This window comes from Lissotriton vulgaris, chromosome 5 (genome assembly GCF_964263255.1).
Source record: "Lissotriton vulgaris chromosome 5, aLisVul1.2, whole genome shotgun sequence".
Taxonomy (NCBI): domain Eukaryota; kingdom Metazoa; phylum Chordata; class Amphibia; order Caudata; family Salamandridae; genus Lissotriton; species Lissotriton vulgaris.
This window is the reverse complement of record NC_141693.1, coordinates 106,074,230-106,098,515: the sequence shown is the minus strand read 5'-3', so window position 1 is coordinate 106,098,515 and position 24,286 is coordinate 106,074,230. Positions and strand designations below refer to the sequence as shown.

At 45.0% G+C, this 24,286-nt stretch overlaps 1 protein-coding gene and 1 long non-coding RNA gene across 3 annotated transcripts in view; one reads left to right on the top strand and one right to left on the bottom strand.

Annotated features, from left to right (window-relative positions):
* The window catches only part of KCNT1 (potassium sodium-activated channel subfamily T member 1), a 1,005,890-nt gene that overhangs the window by 729,409 nt on the left and 252,195 nt on the right, over positions 1 to 24,286 (bottom strand). The window lies entirely within an intron of this gene.
* On the top strand, positions 5,897 to 23,426 carry LOC147710305 (uncharacterized). 2 transcript variants are annotated; one of them, XR_015295857.1, is made up of 6 exons: positions 5,899 to 5,962; positions 6,068 to 6,123; positions 6,211 to 6,268; positions 6,363 to 6,417; positions 7,690 to 7,778; positions 23,007 to 23,426. It is a non-coding gene; the product is annotated as an uncharacterized LOC147710305 (long non-coding RNA). The 2 variants fall into 2 exon arrangements; XR_015295858.1 differs by lacking the exon at positions 7,690 to 7,778 and having other exon boundaries at positions 5,897 to 5,962.

The following is a 24,286-nucleotide window of genomic DNA, read 5'->3' as shown; positions in this document are numbered from 1 at the left end:
ACTGCATATGGCAACTTCAATCTCTACAAGATTTAATATTACTGGTTTGATGTCCAAACCTTCTGTAAAAGAAGAAACAAGACAAGCATGCCGAATTCTCCAAAATGCATTTCTTGAGGAAAAAATATCACTGAAGTTTTCAACAGTTATTTCGAAAGGGGGCATTTCCAGACATATATCTCTACAGGAAGTGGCATCACTGGTTCTTTCATGAAACCCCTCCGTACATACTTCAGTCAGTTCCACACAGTGTTCCACAACCCAGGGTTTCTAGCTAAGTCACAAGCAAAGAAATAACCTGAGAGGGCCTCGTAGGGCCAGAACCCGTGCTCCAGTAAAAACTCAATAAGCATCTTCAAGTTAAGATATCATCTCGATGTATGGAAATGGAAATGGAAATGTAAAGGAATTTATATAGCACAAATCACCAAGCGGTTTCTAAGCGCTTGCTTAGGGAACCCGTCCTGGTATTCCTCTGTGAGATAACCCTAGCAGGGTATCTGCAAGGTGAAAGCCAGGCGAGGGGCCGTTGTGGAGATTAAGCTAGCTATTGCCCAGAGTCGCAGAGTGTGAACCCGTGAATAAAGTAGACACCGGAGCGAGAATTGTCGAGTCCGTGGACATTTTAGGACTCAAGACCCCGCCGAGCCGGGAATTGAACCCTGGTCCCGGGCTGACCTCTGCTTCCAGGTCTGCCTCCTCTAACCAGTGAGCCACACGCATCCTAGCACCGCTCACTGTCCATCCCCACGGTCACACTCAGACCTCAGACCTGGGATTCATTCTGGACACTAATGCCAGCCTCAACAAGCACATCACCAAGATGTCCGAGTACCAGCTCTCTCGCTTCCAAAAAAAGAGACTTCACAGTTGTTCCATCCCCGGCAGTCTGGATGGCTGAAATAACCTGCTTCAAAGCTTACCCGGCTTCATAATGGACCCAGTAAAGGCACCATACACTCCGCCCCACATCTATTAAAGGTTGCAGAAACATGACCAGTTCACCCAAACCCTGATAGAACTCCACCAACTCACCTTGCCAGCATGCATAATCTTCAAAACCAACTGCACAATCATGATCAGCATCTCCACCCATTTGGCTGACTAGTTCACCACCCACGAGGGCTCTTGGCATACCCACAACTATGGCACTATCAGACTGGAGATGATGTGCACAAAATAAAAAACAAGGCAACATGCCTTCTCAGTCCATGCACCCAATATCTGGAACAACATGTCCATATAGAGCTGGTCTTCCCTTAACCCACTCCTATTTAGAGATGAGGTGATGGCATACCTCTCTATAGAACATTATATAATAATGAAGGAATAGTTCTCCAATAACTGGTTGACTGTTTCTTTACCTTTGATCCTGTAGAGTGCTATGCTGCCTTTTGGTTATGTTTGTGTAACATGAATAACACATATATACAAGACTTTAAGTGGGATGAAAAAACTGGGGGGTCTCTCAAAGGGGCGTGGCCAATATAATTAGAAGCATGGCTTAAAAACAGTAAGCTAAAAATCTGTGTTTAGCATAGTGAGCTGCCCAACTGGTATTTTTCTGCTTCAGTCATTGTATCAAGATATATAACAAGTAACATTACACCTACAACAAACCAGGACTATTTGCTTTGTCAATTCTTGTTAGTTGCATAAGATAAATGAACAACAACTATGGATCGTTGTATAGTATACTGAAAATTCTTCAGATCTGACCTGATGAGACTGAAAGAACTGTAACAAGTCTCTTTGAAGTTACATCAAAGTCAGTGAAGGGTGGGACAGCGGCATAAAGATTTTTTGTCCACCCTAAGGGTGAGGGCAATAATGGAGAGCATGACGGGGCCCTGTCTCAGATCCTGCTTTTTAGACTTGACCCACTAAAAGCCCTGCATATACACATACAATAATAATTGTGTGCTGACATATTATTGCCATGTTTTGACCTAAATTGAGCAGATTTTGTGGCGATGTCTAGTACCCCTAACTAGGCCTATGTTGCTTTTCTGGCACACCAACCTTTGCACCCACTTGTATATCAGATCCAACCATTAAGCATTCTCCCATTTATGGCAAAGTTGCTCACATAGCATCGTCTATGGCTTTGTGTAGGATCATTACTGCTTAAAAGTAACTGTGGTCCAGAACTGTACTGTTGGAATGTGGTTTATTAGTAGGTGTAGTTAGGTATCTACCACTAGTAATAGGGCCACAGTCACAATTTTAGGTCCAGTCAAGGTCTCAATAAATTATTCCCATGCTCAACCCTTGGTAGCTGGCTGCAGGTAGGCAGGCTTACCTTAGGAGACAAGTGTGTAAGGTATTAATAAACAACAGTACATTAAATAAGTAAGACACAACACACAACAAAACACCAACACCAATTTATAAAAGTAGAACATATTTGTATGATTAGAACAACACCAGAATGACAAAGATCCAATGTAGGGAACCAGAGATATACATTCTTAAAGAATAAACATGTTCTAGTGACTAAAATCGAAAAGCACCACTTTGAGACATCTGGTCACACTTCACCGGGACAAAGTCAAAGCTTCAGGCTGACTGCAAAGGACCGCAGGCCAGATACACTTAGTCGTAGGGCCCGTTCAAGTTTTTACCTTCTAACTTAGTCACTTTTTTTTAGCTTTTTCTCTCAACATCTTCTTGCTGGAGATGATGCATGTGGAGCTCTTTTAACCTGTTGCTTTCAGGGAGTCCCTTCCTTCACTTGTCAAAGGAAGGCAAATTGCTTAGAGCGGTAGTTCCAAAAGTGTGCAGCAGGTGCAGTCATATGGAGGGTAGTTCTCTTGGTGCAGGCCGCAGTTCCAACAGGGCAGTCCATCTTCTTTATGTATTTTCATCAGAAAAGAAAGCTCTATCACTTCTTTTCTGTGATAGTTATAAGAAATCTAACTTTGGCCAGTTGTTGGATTTATTCTAACAATCCTTTTAATACTCTAAAGTATATTTTTAGCTCACTTCTATCAATAGTTCTACTTTATTAATGTTTTCCAATGGAAGCCTATGGAGCCAATGCTACAATGGGGAAACAAAATTGCCATTTCTTCTCTCACCAGGGCATATAAAACCTATGTTATAATGCCCCTGCATATAGTTGCAAGGCATCCTAATCCTGTGCACCTAGGAGAGACCTTAGGGGTGTCTTATATGTAAAAATTGGGTAGTTTAAGACTTTGGAAGTAATTCTAATTCTAAAGTCGAATTTGCATATAATTTAATTAGGCTGCCTTGAAAATGACAGCAGGATAGACAGCTGTGCACACTTAATTGCATTGAATCTGCCGGGCCTCTAAACCTACATGCCTTGCAATATACTAGAGGCTTACAGGTAGGTTGTCATACCAGTGGTAAATACACCTAATTACCATATACCTTTCACAGAGAGCACTGGCCCTGAGTCTGGTTAGCAGAGGGCACATTCAGAGTCAATTACCACTAGTATAATTAGAAATGTGGGGGCGACCAGGGCACAAAGGATGACTTTCTCACAGGAACCCATGAATATTAAACATTAAGGGATATAGCTTATGAGTTTTTAATCCTAGAAATAAAGAAGACTGCGAATGTGGTGCCATCAATTACTTTAGTGTGTGAGGAGGAAAGATCAGACTTGAAGCTATTAAATTTGCTGAGCCTGGCCCTCTCCTTAGGGTCACCCTGATATATTTTGCCTTCCTCTTCCTACTTTTGCTGAATTCATTTTTGGTAGCCTTAGGACTCTGTGCACTTTACCACTGCTGACCAGCGATAAGGTGCTTGTGCTCTCTCCTTAAGAAATGATAGAATTCGCTTATACTCAATTGGCATATTTAATTTACTTGTAAGCCCCTAGTAAAGTAGTACTACATGTGCCCAGGGCCTGTAAATTAAATGCTGCTAGTGGGACTGCAGCACTGTTTGTGCTACCCACTCAAGTGGCCCTTTAAACATGTTTCTGACCTTCAATTGCTGAGCCTGTGTGTGCAGTTTTAACCTGCTATTTCGACCTGGCAAAGTAAACTGTTTGCCAGGTCCAAACCTTCTTTTTTAACACCATGCGCGCAGCGGATTTTCCCACTGTGCGCTGACTTTTTTTTAAAACTCGCGGTTCATGAAGAGCTCAGCTCGTCATGAGCGTACGAGAGCCGTAACTCATGACGAGCTGAGCTCGTCATGAGCGTCGAAGGGGTTAATACATATAAGTCACCTCTAAGGTAGGACCTGGAAAGCCCCATGGGCAAGGTGCAGTGTCATTAAAAAGTTGTAGATGTACTTTAGGTTTTACATGCTGTTAGGGGCTATTTTGCAGTTTATTCTTAAACAAATCATAACTCTCGTTCTACTGATTGAGTTTAGCCATTTTGGTCTTGTTTTATTTATTAAATTCTGCATATTTTCCTAAGCTGATGTAGGATCTTTTTGTGTGGTGTTTTCACAGTTTGAACTGTTGCACAAATTCTTAACACATTGTGTCTAACTTAAGCGTGACTGCTCTGCGCTAAGCTACCAGGTGGCGTGCCTTACACAGACAAGGATTGTGGTTGCTGATTCACCAGGGTTCACACCCCTGCCAACCAGTAACCCAATTTCTAGCAAGAGTTACATTGTTTTTTCTGTAACGTAACTTCTTTCGTTATGACTTATGGCATTCTTCAATGTTCTCTCATTTCAAACTCTTCATTCTGCTTCCCAGCACTCCTGAGAGTTCACATCTTTCATCCCTGCAGAGCTGCCAGGAAGGCATCACAGATGACTTGACATGATGCAGGTGAGGTGTCTAATATGTCAGGTTTTTTAAGTGGAGCTATCTTAAGAGACATGCCACTTCAGATAATTCTTTCGCATAACTGAATAAGCTCAATGGATCAATTTCCAACTCTGATGTACATTTCTTGTACATCATTGCACTTACATACAATATGGTAAGGAGTTATACCTTTTCCTTTGGAGTCCGTCAATTTCTACCCACTACTTGCTTTCTGTTTTGTAAAGGATTTTTGTCATGCTGTACAAAAAGGTTGAGAATACATCAGAGAGGCATTAAAGTGGCCACATTGAAACATTCTGTCTCCATGTACGTCTGCATGTTCCTGAATAACTAGGTGTTAAACCTTGGTTACCGAAGGCCAGATGTTGGCTTTTCTGACTTGGCAAAAGAAATAAATTGAAATACTGAGCTTCCAAGAGTCACTCATTTACATAGTCAGTAGTAATCCTGAATATCTGTATGGATACAGCCCTTGTAGTAAAATATTGGACACTCAGGGGCAGATCTACTACTTCTGGCGCATCTCTGCTAATCAGCAGGGATGCGCCAGAAGAGTTGTGATGCATCTGCCCACCTGTGCGCCACCACTGATGCGCCACATTTACAATGCACGTGCTGCTACTTAGTTAATTAACCTAGTTCTTGCAAAACATCTGAAATCAAACCACTGTTTTGTGATCAAAACTATCGTTTTTTTATTTTTACTTGAGTCAATTATTCGAATTTGACCTTTTTTGAAAAATTAATTTTACAAAGTTCGTATTTTTTAAGACCTTATGTACAAAAAAGAAGAAAAACAACATTTAGTGATATTCCTATTTACAAACAACATTCTAAATGCATTTCAAAATATCTCATTCAAACCATCAGTCATACAACTTACATACCACAAAAAAATACATAAAACAGACAGTGCAAAAATATATAAATTATTTTCTAGTCGGAATACCAATATTCACAACAAAGCCATAAACATTTCTTGTTCTCAACAGAAACCTATTTTAATTTTTTATAACTTTTTCTTATTTCAGGCTTTTTTTGAAACTATGTATAAAAAGGGAACGAAGACGAAACAGACTACATGCCCCATGATCCTTTGCGGACCCGGAAGCGAACGCGACTGAGACGCCGCTTTGCACAACAACGGAGAAGACCTATCTACACGGCATCGTGCCTCGCTTGGCGAAGGTAAGGATACGCCACTTCACCAGCACCAAAAACTCAGTAGGTCGGTAGTTGCCTCAATTCGAAATTCACGCAGGAGGTAATGAAGCCCAATTATATTCCTTTCAGACTCCCAGGCGAAGGCACAGAACTCGAATCCCAAGCTGCCCGAGCCCTCATGCAAGGTAAGAACCTGTATATCGCCTATAAAAAACACTTGGCAATCTCTGAGCACCAACAGTGTATTTATTAGTTTCCTCTCTTCTCACTAGAAACGGGAGAGCCAGGCCACTTTAACAAATAAACTTGGGAACGGACATTCATGCAAAAGTAAGTGAGATGAGTCTGAGCAGACTGTTAGTATGCTGTGAGTTATAAGTAGCAAGTGGGTTTTGACCACGGTATACATCTTTTTCCACATCAGATGTGTGCTGTCGACGGGGAGAACTCATCTTCCTCTGGTTTCTTTTGAGCGAGAGGTAAGATAAAGAAGCTTGCAGTAATGGTAGCTGTTTAGAAAGAAAGCTAAAACCAAGAATTCTCTTCTCTTTTATTACAGACTATGGTCCTGATAAGAACTCAAAACTAACACGAGTTCGAAACGCGTAGACTGTTTCTAAAAAAGCCTGAAATAAGAAAAAGTTATAAAAAATTAAAATAGGTTTCTGTTGAGAACAAGAAATGTTTATGGCTTTGTTGCGAATATTGGTATTCCGACTAGAAAATAATTTATATATTTTTGCACTGTCTGTTTTATGTATTTTTTTGTGGTATGTGAGTTGTATGACTGATGGTTTGAATGAGATATTTTGAAATGCATTTAGAAAGTTGTTTGTAAATAGGAATATGACTAAATGTTGTTTTTCTTCTTTTTTGTACATAAGGTCTTAAAAAATACAAACTTTGTAAAATTAATTTTTCAAAAAAGGTCAAATTTGAATAATTGACTCAAGTAAAAATAAAAAAACGATAGTTTTGATCACAAAACATTGGTTTGATTTCAGATGTTTTGCAAGAACTAGGTTAATTAACTAAGTAGCAGCACGTGCACTTCTTTTTGTTCATTACTAGCTTGTAGCAAGCTGTGCTGGTGGGAGCCCAGACCCAGTGGTTGTTTTTCTGCATTTACAATGCGGCGCACCGTGGCGCACGGATGGGAAGATGTGTATCACATCCCCCATCGTAAAGGCCGCGCATTGCTGGAGTTGCGTTACAAGCGCGACACAGCTCCAGCAAGGCTCGGGGTGCCCAAACCCTACCATGCTGCGTCAATCCTTACGCCTGCTTCAAGCAGCCACAAGGTTTTGACGCAGCATGGCCTTAAAAGTGACTGAGTGAAATCTAGTAGATTTCACTCAGCCACTTTTAGGAGGTGTGCCAGCGCCGGCACGCCCCACCCCGTGCCGGAACACCTACATGTTGTGCAGGGCTTTACAACGTGACGCATCTCCCAGATGCGTCACATTGTAAATACCCCGCACATGGCGCAGGCTTTGCGCCACCGCAACAGCGGCGTAAAAGAGGCGCAAGTGGTTTGTAAATCTGCCCTGCAAGCTTTTATGCTTGGATGCCTCATCCTGGCTAGGAGTCTGCAATATGCTTAATGCTTTAGTGGTTTGAAAATTGTGATATCCGCATGAAGCATGAAGCCCATACAAGCAATGAATGATTTGCAGATGTCAAATATGATTGTTGCTGATTAGTCTATTGTAAGAATTTGAAAGTTTTGCTAATATTCATATTTATTGCAGCAGAAGAAAAACACAGCAGCGTCTCCTCCGCTACGGGAGAGGAGCGTCGCCCGACTGCTCTGAGCAGTGCAAAACGGAAAAATAAAATGGTAATAACACGATCGTATTATCATTTAAATTTTTCACATAGAGCCCATTTTGGGGTGGTTGGGGCAGGCTGGGCTTTCATCACAGCCAGCAAGGGGGTGAGTGGGTCATGCACTTAAGTACGCATGACGGTTTGGCCAGCCAGGCAAAGAAACATGAACACTTAGGGTGAAGAACATGCACAGGTTCCCACTCCCTGTCTGAGCGCCGAACCAGGCTGCTCAGACCAATCGCTGCGCTGCTGTCATGCTGGTGACAGCAGCGTCGTGATTGACTTAGAATAGTCTGGGAGCCTGTGTGCTTCCGGGAACTGAAGAGGACGGAGGAGAGGCAGCGGTGTTCTTTTTTTTCATCCCACCTCCCCTCCACCCCCGTTCTGTAAAGGCCGCCACTGGAAAAACAGAACAGAAAGATGCTTATAGTGAGAACTGCACTGAGAGCATCATTCTTCTTGCTGAGCTGTGAAACACTGCTCTTAAAAATAACAATATATTTGGAAACAATAACAGACACCAGGATTAAAGCTTGTGCATTGTAGAGAAAATCATTCTAGATTGCTAGATAGACATTCACCATCCCATTAAATCGATGAAGTATAGAAAAGTAAATATTACCAGAACACCAGTACTTGAAAAGACAGAACGCCAACTGATATGTTGAGCAGCAGACTAATTGTAATTGCATTATGGCTGAGATACCCGCCACCCCCTCTCAACACAATCCCCAAATGAGGGAAACCGGAAACAGTTCTTGAAGTTTTTGGAAGTGGGAGGGAGTGACCCTCCCGGCCGTATTTATTAAAACAAAAAATTAAAACATTTAAACATTAATGTACAATTTCATACCACACTGCGATGTTTGGCTAACCTTAACAGATTCTCTAATACAGAGGTTCTCCTAGCCGATCTAACATCCTAAAAACATTTACTTGAAACATTGAAATTGTACATCCTAACGTTTAAGGGCCAACGGCAAGGTCGTAACCGGTGTCAAGATCCCTAACCAGACATACCCCCCCCACTTGGGAGGGGCGACAGCACTGAGGCGTACTCACGTGCAACTACTACAATTTCCCTTGTCTTGACGGGGGCACTTATGAACTCGACGCCAGTTAAAGGTCGTTCGAAGACTCGTGTGAGGTATCTAGAAGGTATCGTAGACCTCCCCCCAACCCCACACAACTTACCGCATCTGCCGTCGCAGATGTCACTGGCCCTGGGAAATTCCCCAGGAGGGGGCTGTAACCCCTCCTACACAGGAAGGGGCCTTGACCGCCTTTCCTCTTCTTCCGGCGACCCATCCTTAGAAGGGACCGCCTCCCCGTTGAGGGGCCAAAGGCCACCTCCCCCGAGCGCTCCCATCCGTGTTGGGTGACGCCCACTCATAGGGATCTTCCAATTAGTGCTCACCGATCATGACCTTACCGCCTACCGCCTGACCGAAATAAATACGACAAGTGCTAACTAAACGAAACTACATTGGCCACTATGACCGAAAAAACCTGTGTCTAAATGGACCTTAAATCCGACATTCTTTAATCACCAACTTGTAACATTATACCAATCTTTATTACACATTAAATATCAACATAACACCAAAACAACCTGAAAACGAAATAGAATAACTGATCAACTTTATTAAAACAACTAGCTGTCCTCAGGGGCTGGTGGGTGGGTCAAAATTGGCTCTTCGTTCCGTCTCGAGCTCACGTGCAGCGGGAGGTGCAGCTTCAGAGCACAGGAACAAGAGGATGTCTTCTGGTCTTGCGTCTCTTTTTATCCATCTTCAGGGCGGGCGTAAACCCGCCCCTGCCTGCCCCGAGGGCGTGGCCGGCGGCGTCCGTGTCTAGGCCAGCCCACTCAAGGGCGGGAAAAAGCGCGCCCCGGCTACGCCGCTTCGGGCATACCAGCCGAGACGCGCCTCCCGCCCAAAAATGTCTTCCCGGGGGGATCGAGGCACTCTGCCATACGTTCGGGGGGACCGAGTGGTCGCCCCTTTCCATATGGCTGAGATACCCGCCACCCCCTCTCAACACAATCCCCAAATGAGGGAAACCGGAAACAGTTCTTGAAGTTTTTGGAAGTGGGAGGGAGTGACCCTCCCGGCCGTATTTATTAAAACAAAAAATTAAAACATTTAAACATTAATGTACAATTTCATACCACACTGCGATGTTTGGCTAACCTTAACAGATTCTCTAATACAGAGGTTCTCCTAGCCGATCTAACATCCTAAAAACATTTACTTGAAACATTGAAATTGTACATCCTAACGTTTAAGGGCCAACGGCAAGGTCGTAACCGGTGTCAAGATCCCTAACCAGACATACCCCCCCCACTTGGGAGGGGCGACAGCACTGAGGCGTACTCACGTGCAACTACTACAATTTCCCTTGTCTTGACGGGGGCACTTATGAACTCGACGCCAGTTAAAGGTCGTTCGAAGACTCGTGTGAGGTATCTAGAAGGTATCGTAGACCTCCCCCCAACCCCACACAACTTACCGCATCTGCCGTCGCAGATGTCACTGGCCCCGGGAAATTCCCCAGGAGGGGGCTGTAACCCCTCCTACACAGGAAGGGGCCTTGACCGCCTTTCCTCTTCTTCCGGCGACCCATCCTTAGAAGGGACCGCCTCCCCGTTGAGGGGCCAAAGGCCACCTCCCCCGAGCGCTCCCATCCGTGTTGGGTGACGCCCACTCATAGGGATCTTCCAATTAGTGCTCACCGATCATGACCTTACCGCCACAGGCCGGATAGTTGACCGGCTATCCGGACCCCCCACAAAACTCCTACCTAAAGGTCATGTTTCAAAGATTTCAACCATGCTAAGAGGTCTTCTAAGAACAACTCATTCCCCACCCAAGACAAATGCACACCATCCCCCGAATACATCCTGTCATCATTAATACAGCTATGAGAAATAGAATGCAATGTCCTGGAACGGAACAACCTACTCACTTTATTGTTAAGCTTTCTAACAGAGTGATTCAAAGCAGGTATAGAGATAGCCCCCCGCCACACCTTTCGTGGAATCAAATGGGACCATGCAATCGTGCACCCCGGAACTCTCCTCGCCAACCAACTTACAGTGGAAAGCATTGCCTCCAGGAGTAGTCGTCTACCGATGGTGACCAAATCATTGCCCCCAACATGCACTATAACTATAGACGGCGGTGACCTTGTCCGCCCTAACAAACCCTCAAAAAATTTTTGAAACTGGTCAATACAGAGACCGCCCCTTCCGTAGAAGGACATCCTGTACCCGTATTCCCCAGCTACGTGAATCATGTCACCTGCTTCGAATACGTCTGCGGCACGCCTCACGTATGAGTGGCCCACGACCCACACCTCTTATTTCACAGGCGGTGATGTCTGACCGCTGACCCGGTGTAAGGTCGACTGCATAGTCCGCCCCGCCTCGTAGGCTTGCGTAACTGAAACCAAACAAAAACAAGAAGCGTGAGTACAGAGTACATAATTACAGCTTCACAACATGTGCAACCGCACATATCTTTTATAACAATTGGAGGACCAACGCCCCATTCGTTTCACTTGCTCAACATTAAGACCCCTGGCTGTAGCTTCCGTAGCAGCCCCTATCCGAAAGGAATGGGTCCCAAATTCGCCCGGGTTCAAGCCCGCAGCGGCAACTGACATCGCAAGCACCCGCTGAAACTGAAATTTCGTCAGTGGGGTGGCGTCCGCGTGTCTTAACAAAGTCCCCCCCCATGATGCCACCCTTCGTGCTAGGTAATCCTCTAAACACTTTACCGGACATATGGAGGACCCAGGAATCCTGCGTATGATGACGCAGTCACCCATCCCATCTTGGTCAGTCTTAGACCTTACAAAGGAGACAGTCATTGTTTCTCCCCTGATCTGGACGTGTTCCTGGCACAAACCCCCCGCCACATCCAGTTTGTTCCTTGCAACTAGTTCGCTTACCCGCATTGCTCCGTGAAATGCTAGCGTAAACGCGGCTCGGAACAGCACTGCCTCAAACTGAGATGAACATGTGGCAGGAAGTGTAGCCAACAACTGGGACAATCTATCCAAACCTATCGGGCGCCTTTCATCTACTTTGCGACCCTCAAGGCGTTGCCACCCACGCAGCGCTTTCTGTACAACGAAAGACGCTGTTGGGTCCTGGATAGCGTGTGCTCTGGCAACAAAGGAAATGGCAGCACGATGCCTCTGGGCCGTAGCCACCGATTTCCCAGCCCTACGTAAGGACATCAGGAAATTCACCACCCATTCCTCATGACCCCAAAGTCGCTCTCTATCACTCCCCAAAAAGGCTAAGTAGGCCCGAAACGCCCCTTCATATGCCTTCCTCGTCCTTGGTGCTAGACTCTCTCCCACGAGGTGACGAAGTTCGGGGCACCGAGAGACCAGAGAGCTTCGGTAAAGGGTGCCGGCTCCGGGTCCGCTGAGGGAAGGAAACACGAAAAAGCCTGCATTTGAAAACGAGACAGTGCGTCAGCTGCCTGATTCATCACCCCTGGCACGTGTTTTGCTCTGAATAGCACGTTCAATTGCATACATAGTAAAACAATTTCCTTAAGCAGTCTTAAGATCAGTTTACAACGTGCTGCCTGACTATTGATGCACTCGACCACAGTCATATTGTCCGACCAAAATATGACCGAGTGATTTTTGAACCCATCGGGCCATGTTCTCAAGGCCACCAAGATGGGAAACAATTCGAGGAAAGCAATATTACTCGTCAGACCCTTCTCATGCCACCAAGTCGGCCATCTTTGTGCCGACCATTTTGTGCCGAAGATGGCGCCAAAACCAATGCTTCCCGCCGAATCTGTCCATAGCCCCAGCTCCTCAGAAGACACGGCTGGTTTATTCCAGACGATTCTACCATTGAAATCCGCCAAGAATGCTAACCAAATACGCATGTCCTGGCGGATCTCGGCCGATAGTCTCGTGCGATGATGGCCTTCTTTAAGGCCGACCATCGCTTGGGCAATTGAACGGGAAATGGGGCGGGCCATTGGTATTACCCTCAGGGCAAAATTCAACTGTCCCACCACCTGCTGTAATTGTTGCAGCGTAACTTTTGATGCATTTATACACAGTTGCAGCGCAGCCCTGAACTTCAACACTTTCTCGGCTGGCAAACGGAAACACCCCTCAATGGAGTCCAACTCGATCCCCAGAAACTCGAGGCAAGTCGTAGGACCCACTGTTTTACCCGGCGCCAATGGCACGCCTAACTGTTTCATCAACACACAAAATTCGGCCAAGGCCCGGCCACATTCAAGACCCCCGGCTGCCCCAAGAAATAAGAAATCATCAAGGTAGTGCATTACATCTTGGAAACCCGTTTTCTTTGTGAAGACCCATTGTAGAAAACAACTGAATTTCTCGAAATAAGCACAGGATATAGAACACCCCATTGGCATACACCTATCCATGTAATAACAACCCTGAAACATGAAACCTAGGAGACGCTGGTCGTCTGGGTGTACCGGGAGCAATCGGAACGCTGACTCGATATCTGACTTCGCCATCAGCGCCCCGGGCCCCAGGCGATTCAAAATGGCTACGGCCTCATCGAAGGATGCGTACCGCACCGAACACACTTCTGGATCGATTGCCTCATTTACGGAAAGACCTCGTGGAGCTGATAAGTTATGAATTAGTCGGAACTCTCCAGGGTCTTTCTTGGGGACTACCCCTAAGGGAGAACAAACAAAATTCTGGACTGGGGGTACACTAAACGGGCCAGCGACCCGACCTCGAGTCACCTCTTTTCGGATCTTATCCTGTACTACGGTTGTATGCTGCAGGACGGAAAGTTGGTTTTTACACTTATCCACACCCTGAAAGTCCCCTACCGGGATGCGGAAACCATACGAAAAACCGTTTCGCAGCACCCCAGCAGAGGTACGATCCGGGTAATCACTGAGCCAAGGGATCATTGCCAGGGTATCAATGGGAGTGGGTAAAGGCGCCCCTCGGACTATATTAGACCTGTTTGGCACCTCCTCTCCCCCCGTTATCACCCGTTCTGGCTCTGCACGAGGTCTCAGGATGGGACGACCCACAACCACTACATTCATGTCTGAATTTACACGATCCCTGCGGTCTCGTACATTTTCCTCTGTTGTAATTAAAACAGAAACCCTTTCTTCCGGTATTGCCGGTAGGTTTCGAGTGATCGTCGGCCCCCGAACCTGATCGAAAGGGCGTCCCCGCATATTGTCGGGAGGATTCACCCACATTACTTCCCACCAACGGCATTTTTAACATCCCTGACTCCTTCATTTTATCCCAGGTCAAGGCATCATAACAATCCCAGGTTAAACTTTTATTATGCTCCTTTTCCTTTCTGAACATATTATCGTAACAAAACCAATGATTCCCCTGGTGCGATGTCGAGTACCCCATGATTCGTGATTGGTAGATTGGGAACTCGGAAAGCAACTCAGGCCTACGTTCCCCCAGGATTGATGTAAAGATTCCCCAGGCATTGCCCCAATTGGCGATATTCTCATTCACTTTAAAGGCGGCCATTTTTTCGCGCCAAACACTCGGATGCATTAGGTCCTTCTGACTCTTTACATGCTCCACCTCATAATGATCAACAAGTAACGAAAAAATGTTCACATACTCCCCCGCCCAAATCTTTTCCTTAATTGCCAAAGGAACATGTTGCCCCAACTTTTCCCTCCGAGAGGGTGTTGACTCATCCCTCGCGATCGGCAATGGCCGCTTACCTGCACCTGACGCTGCCTCTGTGGTCGCAACCGTCCCTGGTGTCTTGTCCCCCACTGCAGCCGGCACGGGCACCTTGGCTGCTTCCCGTTTCTCACGCAATTGCTTAATCAGCTCCTGCGCTTCGACAGCCGTGGCGCCCTCGTTACCTTTTCCCAACCACGCTGCCAATTGTGCTGCCAACTCGGGCGGCATATCCTCCTCGGACACGGGGGTGATCGGATTCCCCTCCTCTGGCACGGGAGTTGGAGCCTCGAGCGGAGCACTGGGACCGGGGATCTCCTCTCCCGCTGCCCCCCTCCTGGGCCTCTTGTTTTTCCCTCCCAGGGCTGCTCCCGCCAAAGGACGTTTTGGACCCCTTTCTTCATTCTTGTCCACCCGCTTCTTTAGCTCGGACATCTCCTTCATGAGAACACGCAGCATCTGGTCGGTATTCATGCGCTTTCCAACCTTCTTCGGCATTCTCCAACAAAGTAACTGAAAAACAAACAAGAACGATTAAAACGCTCAAAATTGGCTCTTCGTTCCGTCTCGAGCTCACGTGCAGCGGGAGGTGCAGCTTCAGAGCACAGGAACAAGAGGATGTCTTCTGGTCTTGCGTCTCTTTTTATCCATCTTCAGGGCGGGCGTAAACCCGCCCCTGCCTGCCCCGAGGGCGTGGCCGGCGGCGTCCGTGTCTAGGCCAGCCCACTCAAGGGCGGGAAAAAGCGCGCCCCGGCTACGCCGCTTCGGGCATACCAGCCGAGACGCGCCTCCCGCCCAAAAATGTCTTCCCGGGGGGATCGAGGCACTCTGCCATACGTTCGGGGGGACCGAGTGGTCGCCCCTTTCCATTCTAACGTCTTGGAAAGCAGGCAAATGTAGCAAATTTTGGAAAATCTAGCTGCAGTTAAAAATATAAGCTACACATACTTGACACATAATCTTCATAGAAAAGCTTTTTTTTGCCAGACAACTCTCCTGACAAAATTAGATATTTTCCCCCAGTTATATCCTGAAAACCTACTTTGAAAGATTTATTGCTTTATATTTTAAACTGTGCAGCCTTCACGAATCATAGTTTGTAGAGGAAAAGTCCAAGCCTAAGTAGCTCATTTTTGATTGGGTGGGTGGGCAGCGAGCCCGTCTCCTGGTGCAGCAGAGGTCTCCCCCCTGCCCACCTAGCAGCAGACTGCGCGCCACGTTTAAAGAGTGTTCGTTTTGTCAAAATTGCTTTTGCCACTTTGGCTGATTAATTTTTGTCATAACTAAATGCTGGGTGGACCTCCATGTTGTTGCTGTCAGCTCAGCATTTGTTTTAGTTTTTCACAGAAACAACGCCCAAGGTAGCAGTTTGCTCCTGGGCACCAATGGCCCTGACATGGAGGGAGTTTCCTTCCTGAGCCCAGAGATCACTGTTGACTTCCCTGCCCGAGATTGGCAGGCCTCACATGGCAAACCTGGGAAAGGAAAATATGCACTGGGAGACCCCCAAACTCTAAATGGGATGGGGAACTCCCAGGCTTGCTGAGAATGGTTTTTGCCAAACTGCAAAGGATCTCCAAGTCATACATTCAGACAGTGCTAAACCTTAGAGTATCCATGGGCCACATGCTAAATAGCCTTCTGACATCCACTAACCCTATTTTGCCAAGGGCGTCCCTTTCTAATAGAGAGTTGCAGGCGGATGTATGAATGTTTTACAACCGGAATGCAGTTACAAAACATTTGCAAAACACTCACAGTTGACTGCCTACTTCAAGTATGGGGTAAGTCAGTCGAAAATGGAAAGGGGTCCTCATGGGAATGGCTGCAACAAAGTTTTTGAAGAGCAGGTCTTCTCTTAACAAATTGAACTAAAACATTTCATTTTTTTTTTAAACGCATCCCATTTTCCTTTAAGGAAAATGGCGGCATTAATAAAAAGGTTTCCTTATTTAAAAGCAAACACAGAAACTGTGGTCTGCTGTCCCCAGTAGGCCACCACCCCTCTGTTTTAAGCAATTCCCAATAGGTCGTAAATTACTACCTACCTCATGAATATTGATGAGTTATTTCAATTGAGACCCCATTAGGAATTGCTAAATGTGGCTGAGACACATTAGTACATTGTAATTTGCAAGTTCCTAATTGTGAGCTGCAAAAAGTAGCAATTAGGAACTCGCAAAAAGAAGCGGTCATACATGTGGCCCCAGGTCCTTTGCAGCATAGTATAGGGAGGGAAATTAACACACCCAAAAATAAATGTCTTCAAACTTTTCTTGATGTATTTGTCCAGCTTACTCATGCTTCCAGGCGAGACTGTTCCACCGCCTTGAACCCTAAACCTGGACCAGTAAACTACCAAACATGCACCTCTTAAACCAGGGCAGAGCAAGGAGACACTTTTCTGAGGACCACAGCATTCTTTCAAGAAAGTACTCACTAAATCTACTAAATCAATGAGCGCCTGATGAAAGGCTTTGTAGACCATTGGTAATTCTGTGATCTGAAACTTATCCCTGATGGCTAGTAAATGCACTATCCTCAAAGTTAATGACCCATGATCTTGATGGTCATTGTCAGTGGCCACCAGGGCCATATGGTTCTGGATTCTTTATAGATGATTTACAATTTATTGGCAACAACGTTGAACTAAAGATTGTAATAGCCTGAGTGGGAATCCACAATAACCCTGACGATAATTGCTCTCCTTGTAAAAGGGTGTTGATTAGCCAAAATGCAGGTGTGAAATCAGTAGGGTCTTGTCAGCGTGATAACTTGCATTTCCATTGGTGCTTGTCAAACAAGAAACCTAGGGATCTTACTTCCTCAGTCAATAAATGACTCCCCAGGAACCATACTTTTGTAGTCCGCCCTTTGCCTCCTTGCCGAATTGAGGTGTTCGGAAAATATTTTTCTACTGATATTTTAGACTCTCTGGGGCTCTGGTCTGTGAAAATTAGGCATCCATGCCCTAGAAACGAGTGAATGAGTATTAGTCTTCCCCACAAAAGTGGGACACAGGTCTCCTAAGCACTTTGCGGTATTTATATTCCAAATACACCTAACTGTTACCAGTGCCGGACTGACTGTACCAGGCTTCGGGCATTTCCCTGAGAGGCTGGAAGGGTGGGGGCCGGTTTTGCAGCGAAGGGGCGCTGGTTTAGTTACTGAGGGAGGGTTTTGAAGCAGTGCTGCAATATCGGCCCCCAGTAACAAAAGCAACAAGCAAGCCTTTCCAGCCTCCCGGGGCCAGGCAGTGCTCCACTAGGGGCTAGTCAAAAAAAATTGACAGGGCTGATTTGCAGTCTATGCCCATCTGTTCTACACTTACCCACATCAATACAGTACATACATTTTGACGTGACATGAGGAGGTTCTTGGATATAACCACCCTTTTCTTAGTTGACTGACATCAGAAATGTAATCTTTTTTTTATTTATTGAGTTTTTTAGCATACATCACATGCATTTGTCGTCAAACAAAGTAACCCAGAACAGTAAATAAAACCTCACTCCCAACAAAGTGACAACCTATGCAGTACAGAGTCTCATGAAGTACAAAAATACAATACAGGTTGGTATGACTATTCGACACCCATTGCCACCACCTTACAGCAGATACATGCCATCTTCACATGACCCAGTCGGGCTGCAGCACTCAATGTGAACATTTATATCATATCAGGGTGTTCTAATAGGAAGACTGTAACCGGAGCCCATATATTCTTGGATTTGGAAGGAAAAGGCAATTCCTACTCATAAGTGTTCAATTGTTCTCTACAATAGACAACATCTTTGAGCCATCTCCTAACCGTAGGGGCCCCTTTACCATTCCATTTTGTTGTTACCAGTCATTTATCCAGCAGCATCATAATAGCCACCAACTTTTGGTTACACAGCTTTAGCAGTTTAGTCAATCCTAACAGACAAACCTGCAGGGTACATCACACATCCTCCAGTACCATGTGCGATACAGCTTGTGTCACCCCAACCCAAAATTTATGAATAGACTTGCAGCTCCAGGAAAGGTGCAAGAAGTCTGCCATATCATCCCCACATCCCACACATCGGGATTCCGCCCGCAGTCCATAATGATAAAGCCGCGCAGGTGTGTAATATATTTGTTGAATTAACTTGAAGTGTATGATTCTAAGATTACAGTTAGCAGCCGTGAGCCGACCTGGGAGCACTCAACAGGACTCACAATCTTCCCCAGACAGAGTTGTCTCCAATACCCTATTCCATCTTGCGAGGGCAGATGACCCAACTTCTGGGTTCCCACATAATGATGTGTTATATAATCGTGTTATCAACCCCTTCCACTCAGAAGTGGTGAGTAGTACCTGTAGTGCTTTTAGTGCCTGCGGTTTGCCTGGAAATTCAGGGTATAAAGACTGCTCAGCTGCGTGCAGCCTGATGTAGACGAATCCAAGCATCGCTGTTTGAGATTGCACAGTGTGAGCACCCCTTAGAAATTGAATCTATGATTCTCTGAAGTTTACTACGACAATGAATCTGTAGAGTTCCCGCTTCATCTGGCTAAGGTTAGTTTTATTCATCCAGGTTCACTTGCATCAAAAGTTGGAATAGCTCTTCAGTTCAATAGCCTACCTCAGCAAACCATACTGAAAATAAAGATTTATAGATGGGTACCTGTGAATAATGGGGATTTCTTTCACCAAGGGGTTCTCATCTAAAACACAATGAAAACAAAGCTTGATTTGTCTATGATGTCAATCCACACCCTGAGGTAAAAAACATCCCTATCACTCAATTTTACCAATCTATATTTTTATGCTATGAATGGCCCACCCACTCCTACACTTTTCAGATAAGGAGCAGAAAGGTAGAGGTCGCAGCCATACATCCCAAGGATCCCTGACATCCAATCCCATCCCAGTGCAAAAATACCTACCTGGTGTCCTGCCACCTGCTCAGTTAACCCTCTACTGTACCCTCCCCTTCCCAAAAATAATAATAAAACAATGTTATCATTTTATTTTTCAGTACTGAGACATCCTAGTGTGGGAGCAAGGGCTGGGCTAACTATTGTGACAGAGCAAGGAGGAGTAGTGTTGGGCACCATAAGTGCGCATGACAGTTTGGCCTGTCGTCTTAGCACAGCCAAACCAATATGAACACTTAGCATGAAGCACAGTCACAAGCACAGTCTAAATGGCAATCCAGGCTACTGAGACCAATCATGACCCTGCTGTCAGGCTGGCAATGCTATTAACAGCCTGACAACTGCATTGTGATTGGCTTAGGGGAGTCTGGGAGCCTGTATGCTGCAAAGAGTCGACAGGAACAGATGAGGATGGAAGTGGTGGCTGGCCGGTAAGTCATCTTTTCTTTGTTTATCCCCATGCACTGCCCCACCACTTTTGCTCCAAAGCAGCCACTACAGCATTCATGACTTATTGCATCATCACAGTCAAAAATTACCTTTAAATGCAGTATTTCATGATCAAGGCTTTATTCAATACGTTTTCTTCATATGTAAAATAGCACCTGGTTCTCTAGCGTTTGGACAGTTTCTTGTAGCAGCACAAGGCTTAGCTTTGATCAGTCTCCCTTTCTCACGGTAACGGGTCTGTGTGAGGCTCACTTTGATGCAGTGACTCTGAGATGGGTTGGTACATTGCAAATCATGGTAGAGTTCTACAATTTAATCAGCTCTTTCATAGACAGATTTGAAGTATCATTCAGTCATTCATCACTTCACCTACACATCCTGGATTCTTGTATGGTGGAAGTAACATAGTAGATACTTGATAAGAGTTTGGAGATGATGAAACATTCACCAAATTCTTGAGGAAGATCAAAAACTGGAGAAAACCTATGGTGAGATTTTCTCCTCTTAAAGTATGGGATGGTAGAGGTAGTCCCACCTGTGAATAGTTATTTCCACCTGTGAATAGTTGTCTGGATTTAGTACTTATTGCAGAAACTGCAAGATGTTTCATTACTAAACACTCTAAGGCATTACGAACATCGATCTATGGGGCATATGTGCGACTGTTTTTTGCGTTTGCATAGGGGAATTTGTCCCCTTTGCAACCGCCAAAAACAACTGCCCAATGTACTAACCCTATTTTGAGAGTTGCTAACCTATTAGCGACTCGCAAAATGTGGTTAGCGACTCGCTATCAGGAAGAGGTGTGCCAAGGGCGTCCCTTCTTAATAGCGAGTCTCAAACTTATTTATGATTGTTTTGCGATCGTATTTGCGGTCGCAAAACACTTGGAGTTTACCACCCATTACAAAAGGGTGGAAAGCCACTCACATATTGGAAGAGGTCCCATGGGGACCCCTTCCCCTTTGTGAATGGGTTTGCAAATATTTTTTAGGTTGTCCCCTGGACCACTGCTTGCCCTTAAAAAATGAAACTGAAAAGTTGTATTTTTATTTTCTAAATGCATCCTGTTTCCCTGTAAGGAAAACGGGCTGCATTAAAAAAAACTGCTTTATTAAAAAAGCAGTCACAGACATGGTGGTCTGCTGACCCCAGCAGGCCACCATCCCTGGGAGTGCTAGCCATTCCCAATGGGGTCTCAAATTGCGACAGCCTCATTAATATTCTTGAAGCATGCAATTTGCGACCCCATTGGGAATCGCAAACAGTGTCTGAGACCATGTGTACATTAAGTCTAGTGAGTAACAAATTGCGAGTCGCAAATTTGTGCAATTTGCGACTCGCTAAACTTAATGGTCGTACATCTGGCTCCAAGATCCAGCAGTAAAAAATCACAACACATGAGAAAAGGAAAACTGGATTAAGACAATTTACAAATGTATTAGAGAGTGGCACATTCTAATACTGGAAACAGCTTCATTCTGTCTGACAGGATGTTAATGATCAATGTTTTTTATTGGAAAAGATGTTATGCTTGTTATTAAAAAACTAAAAGGCTTATTAATAAAATGCTTGCACCGCCGGAGCATCACTTTTTGTGACACTCGATGGCGCAAGTCTCTCATTCGTATCTATGAGGTCATGCAAAGCCACTTTGTATGGCTTTGCATGGCCTCATAGATATTGAGTAAGACAAAGCAAAGCAAGTTGTTGCGTTGCCGTACTCTGCGCCAGGGAGGTGTTTTATGGGTGTTATGATGGGATTTTTCACACATCACCCATAGATTTTGACTCTGACCCCGATTTATTTAATCACAGAAACCTGGGGCAGCGTAAAAACCTTACGCCCCCCCAGAGCAGACGCAACGAGGAGAAATATTGTTATTTTTTGTGCACCAGCGCAGGGAAATAGGTCCTTTCACTTTGGCATAGGGCAGCACAGCCAGACGCCTTGTGTCACTGCCCTGCGACTATTCCCCATGAATTAGGCCCTAAGCTCAGTAAAAATATCACCACATAACCCGTAGAAAATGCTATGGCCAGTTCACAAAGCCATTTATGAGCACTGGAATTTACAGGAAGTATATCCTTATACAATTGCACACTCATTCATTTTTACTAATGATGACTTGGGCACTTCAGGCTGATTTACAATGGCATTTATCGATATGTGAAATAGCGTGCCTGCATTTCTGCTTCACATACTCATAAATTCCTTTATGAACTAGCCACACTGTATTGCCACATTTGATGGGGAGTATTCCTGTCTTTGGAAGCAACTATTAATCTTAAATTGTTATTTTCACGATAAAAACTAAAATCTGAGTAACAAATTTAGAGCAGGCACTTGACTACCCCACCTGTGCCTCCAGTGCTACAGCCACCTCTAGCACAAGTGAAAAAATATGTTAAGAACAATTGTACTAGGTGAAACATTTTCATAAGGCAATGTTTTTTGGAATGTATAATAGGGTTTCACTGAGTGAGGTTTTTGGCAATAGGCTTCCAGGGGATGGATATATGCACCTTGGCCTAAATCATTGAAGCTGACTGTTGGACCGTGGCACTCAAAGTTAAAGTTCAGCATGTTAAGCCACTCCCTTATTACAGTGTCTCGGGATGGCGTTTTGACATTTACATGTCCGCCCTCCCGGGTCGGCGAGGCCTCAGTAATCTCAGCCCGGTCACGCCATTCTTTTTGTGAACTTTTGTGTCCACTTATACCAGGTCCTGAATTCAGCAATTTTTATTGTTTTACCTTTTCCGATGAGGTTCACAGATTCCATTGATTCATTCAGGGATCTGCTACTCCTATGACATGGGATTCCAACCATGGATTATTGGATTCAAGCACTTTGAGTATGAATTTTCTGGACAAGACCTATAGGATCTCATCAATCTTTTGAGTAAGTCCTCTATCAGATTAGGTAACTATTCATTTTTCAATCACCTAAGCCCTCACGGCTGGCTGAAAGACAACTTATTCGTGCAGGTGATTTTTCACCCTCTCCTTCGCATTTTCCTGGAGCCTCGGAGCCCGCACAACCTAACAACATTCACTTCTGTGAGGTCCTTTTCTAGCCACTCATGGTAATTATATTGACCAGTACCCTTCTCTGTCTGCTTATTTTATTTAGAAATGGATATGACGCTCCATTCCTTTTTCCTTTACTCTTAGGTTCCCCATCCCTCCCACATCAGTCCTGAGGAAGACCCCGCCAGTAAGAGTTGGAAGAACCTACACTCATACAGGGGTCGAAACGTCGAAACTTCAATAATTCCAGTTTCTTCGACAGTACTTGCCTTACTGTGAACTCTTGTGTTACATGGCGATTTAAATAATTGTGTACAGATGTTATGTACTATGACTAAAAAGTTTTTTTGCATTGAATAGGATATGCCGGACTGTTTGATTGTGATATTAATCACCATTCATACTTCACTTACCTCACTACCTCACTTGAATCACTATCCTTCCCCTTTCACATTTCCACCTGGGCCCCCTAAATGATGATGTTTCTTAAATATGTTTGCTCTTAAATGTCGCTCTTAATAACTGTAAGTTATGTTCAGTGTGATTAAATAATACTGCAGCATCAATATAGTTCTTCTTTGATTCTCTTTTTTAAATAATATTGTATTTTTTCAGTTGACACTCGTTTGATGTTGTAATACTGGGACCACTATACTATATACTGTCTTGCACTCAGGTCCCAGTGATTTTGGGTTTACTCTTTCTTCTAACAACGACTGTTGGACACAGACATTTTTGCAGGCTCACTCAACGATATTTGCCTTCTGTTGCTGGACCATTTTGTTGGGCATTAGGAGTTTGTACACCTTTTCCCGTTTACCCAGTGAACATGTGCTTGTGCTCTCTCTCTAGACCATGGTATAATTGCCAACTACTCGAATGGTACCTTTGATTTACATGTGATCCCCTAGTAAATAGTACTACATGTACCCAGGGCCTGTAAATGGCCTGTAAATTAAATGCTACTAGTGAGCAGCAGCACTCATTGCGCTACCCACTGAAGTAGTACTTTAAAACATGCCTCAGTCCTGCCACTGCGGCCTGTAGTGCAGTTTTAAACTGTCATTTTATACCTTGCAAAATAAACATTTTGCTAGGCCTATACCCTCCTTTTTAGGTCGAGGACCGTCGCACTGCGTAGCAGTGGGCGGAGCCGAAGATTTTATGTTTTTTAGTTAGGGGGCTTGAACCCGCCCCTCTTCTCCATTGGCTGGCTTCCTAAACGGAGGCCAGCCAATGGAGGAGAGGGGCGTCACTCCCCGTCTCAAGCCCCGTCTTTTTCGGATTCGGGGGCGTTTTTTTAAGCTTCTTTCTATTTACTTTCTCTCCTTCTTTTACCTTCCAGCCAATGGGAAGAGGAGAGAAAGAAAACACGCCCCGGGATGCGAAAATGAGGCTGCGTTTCTACCTCGCCTCGGAGAAAC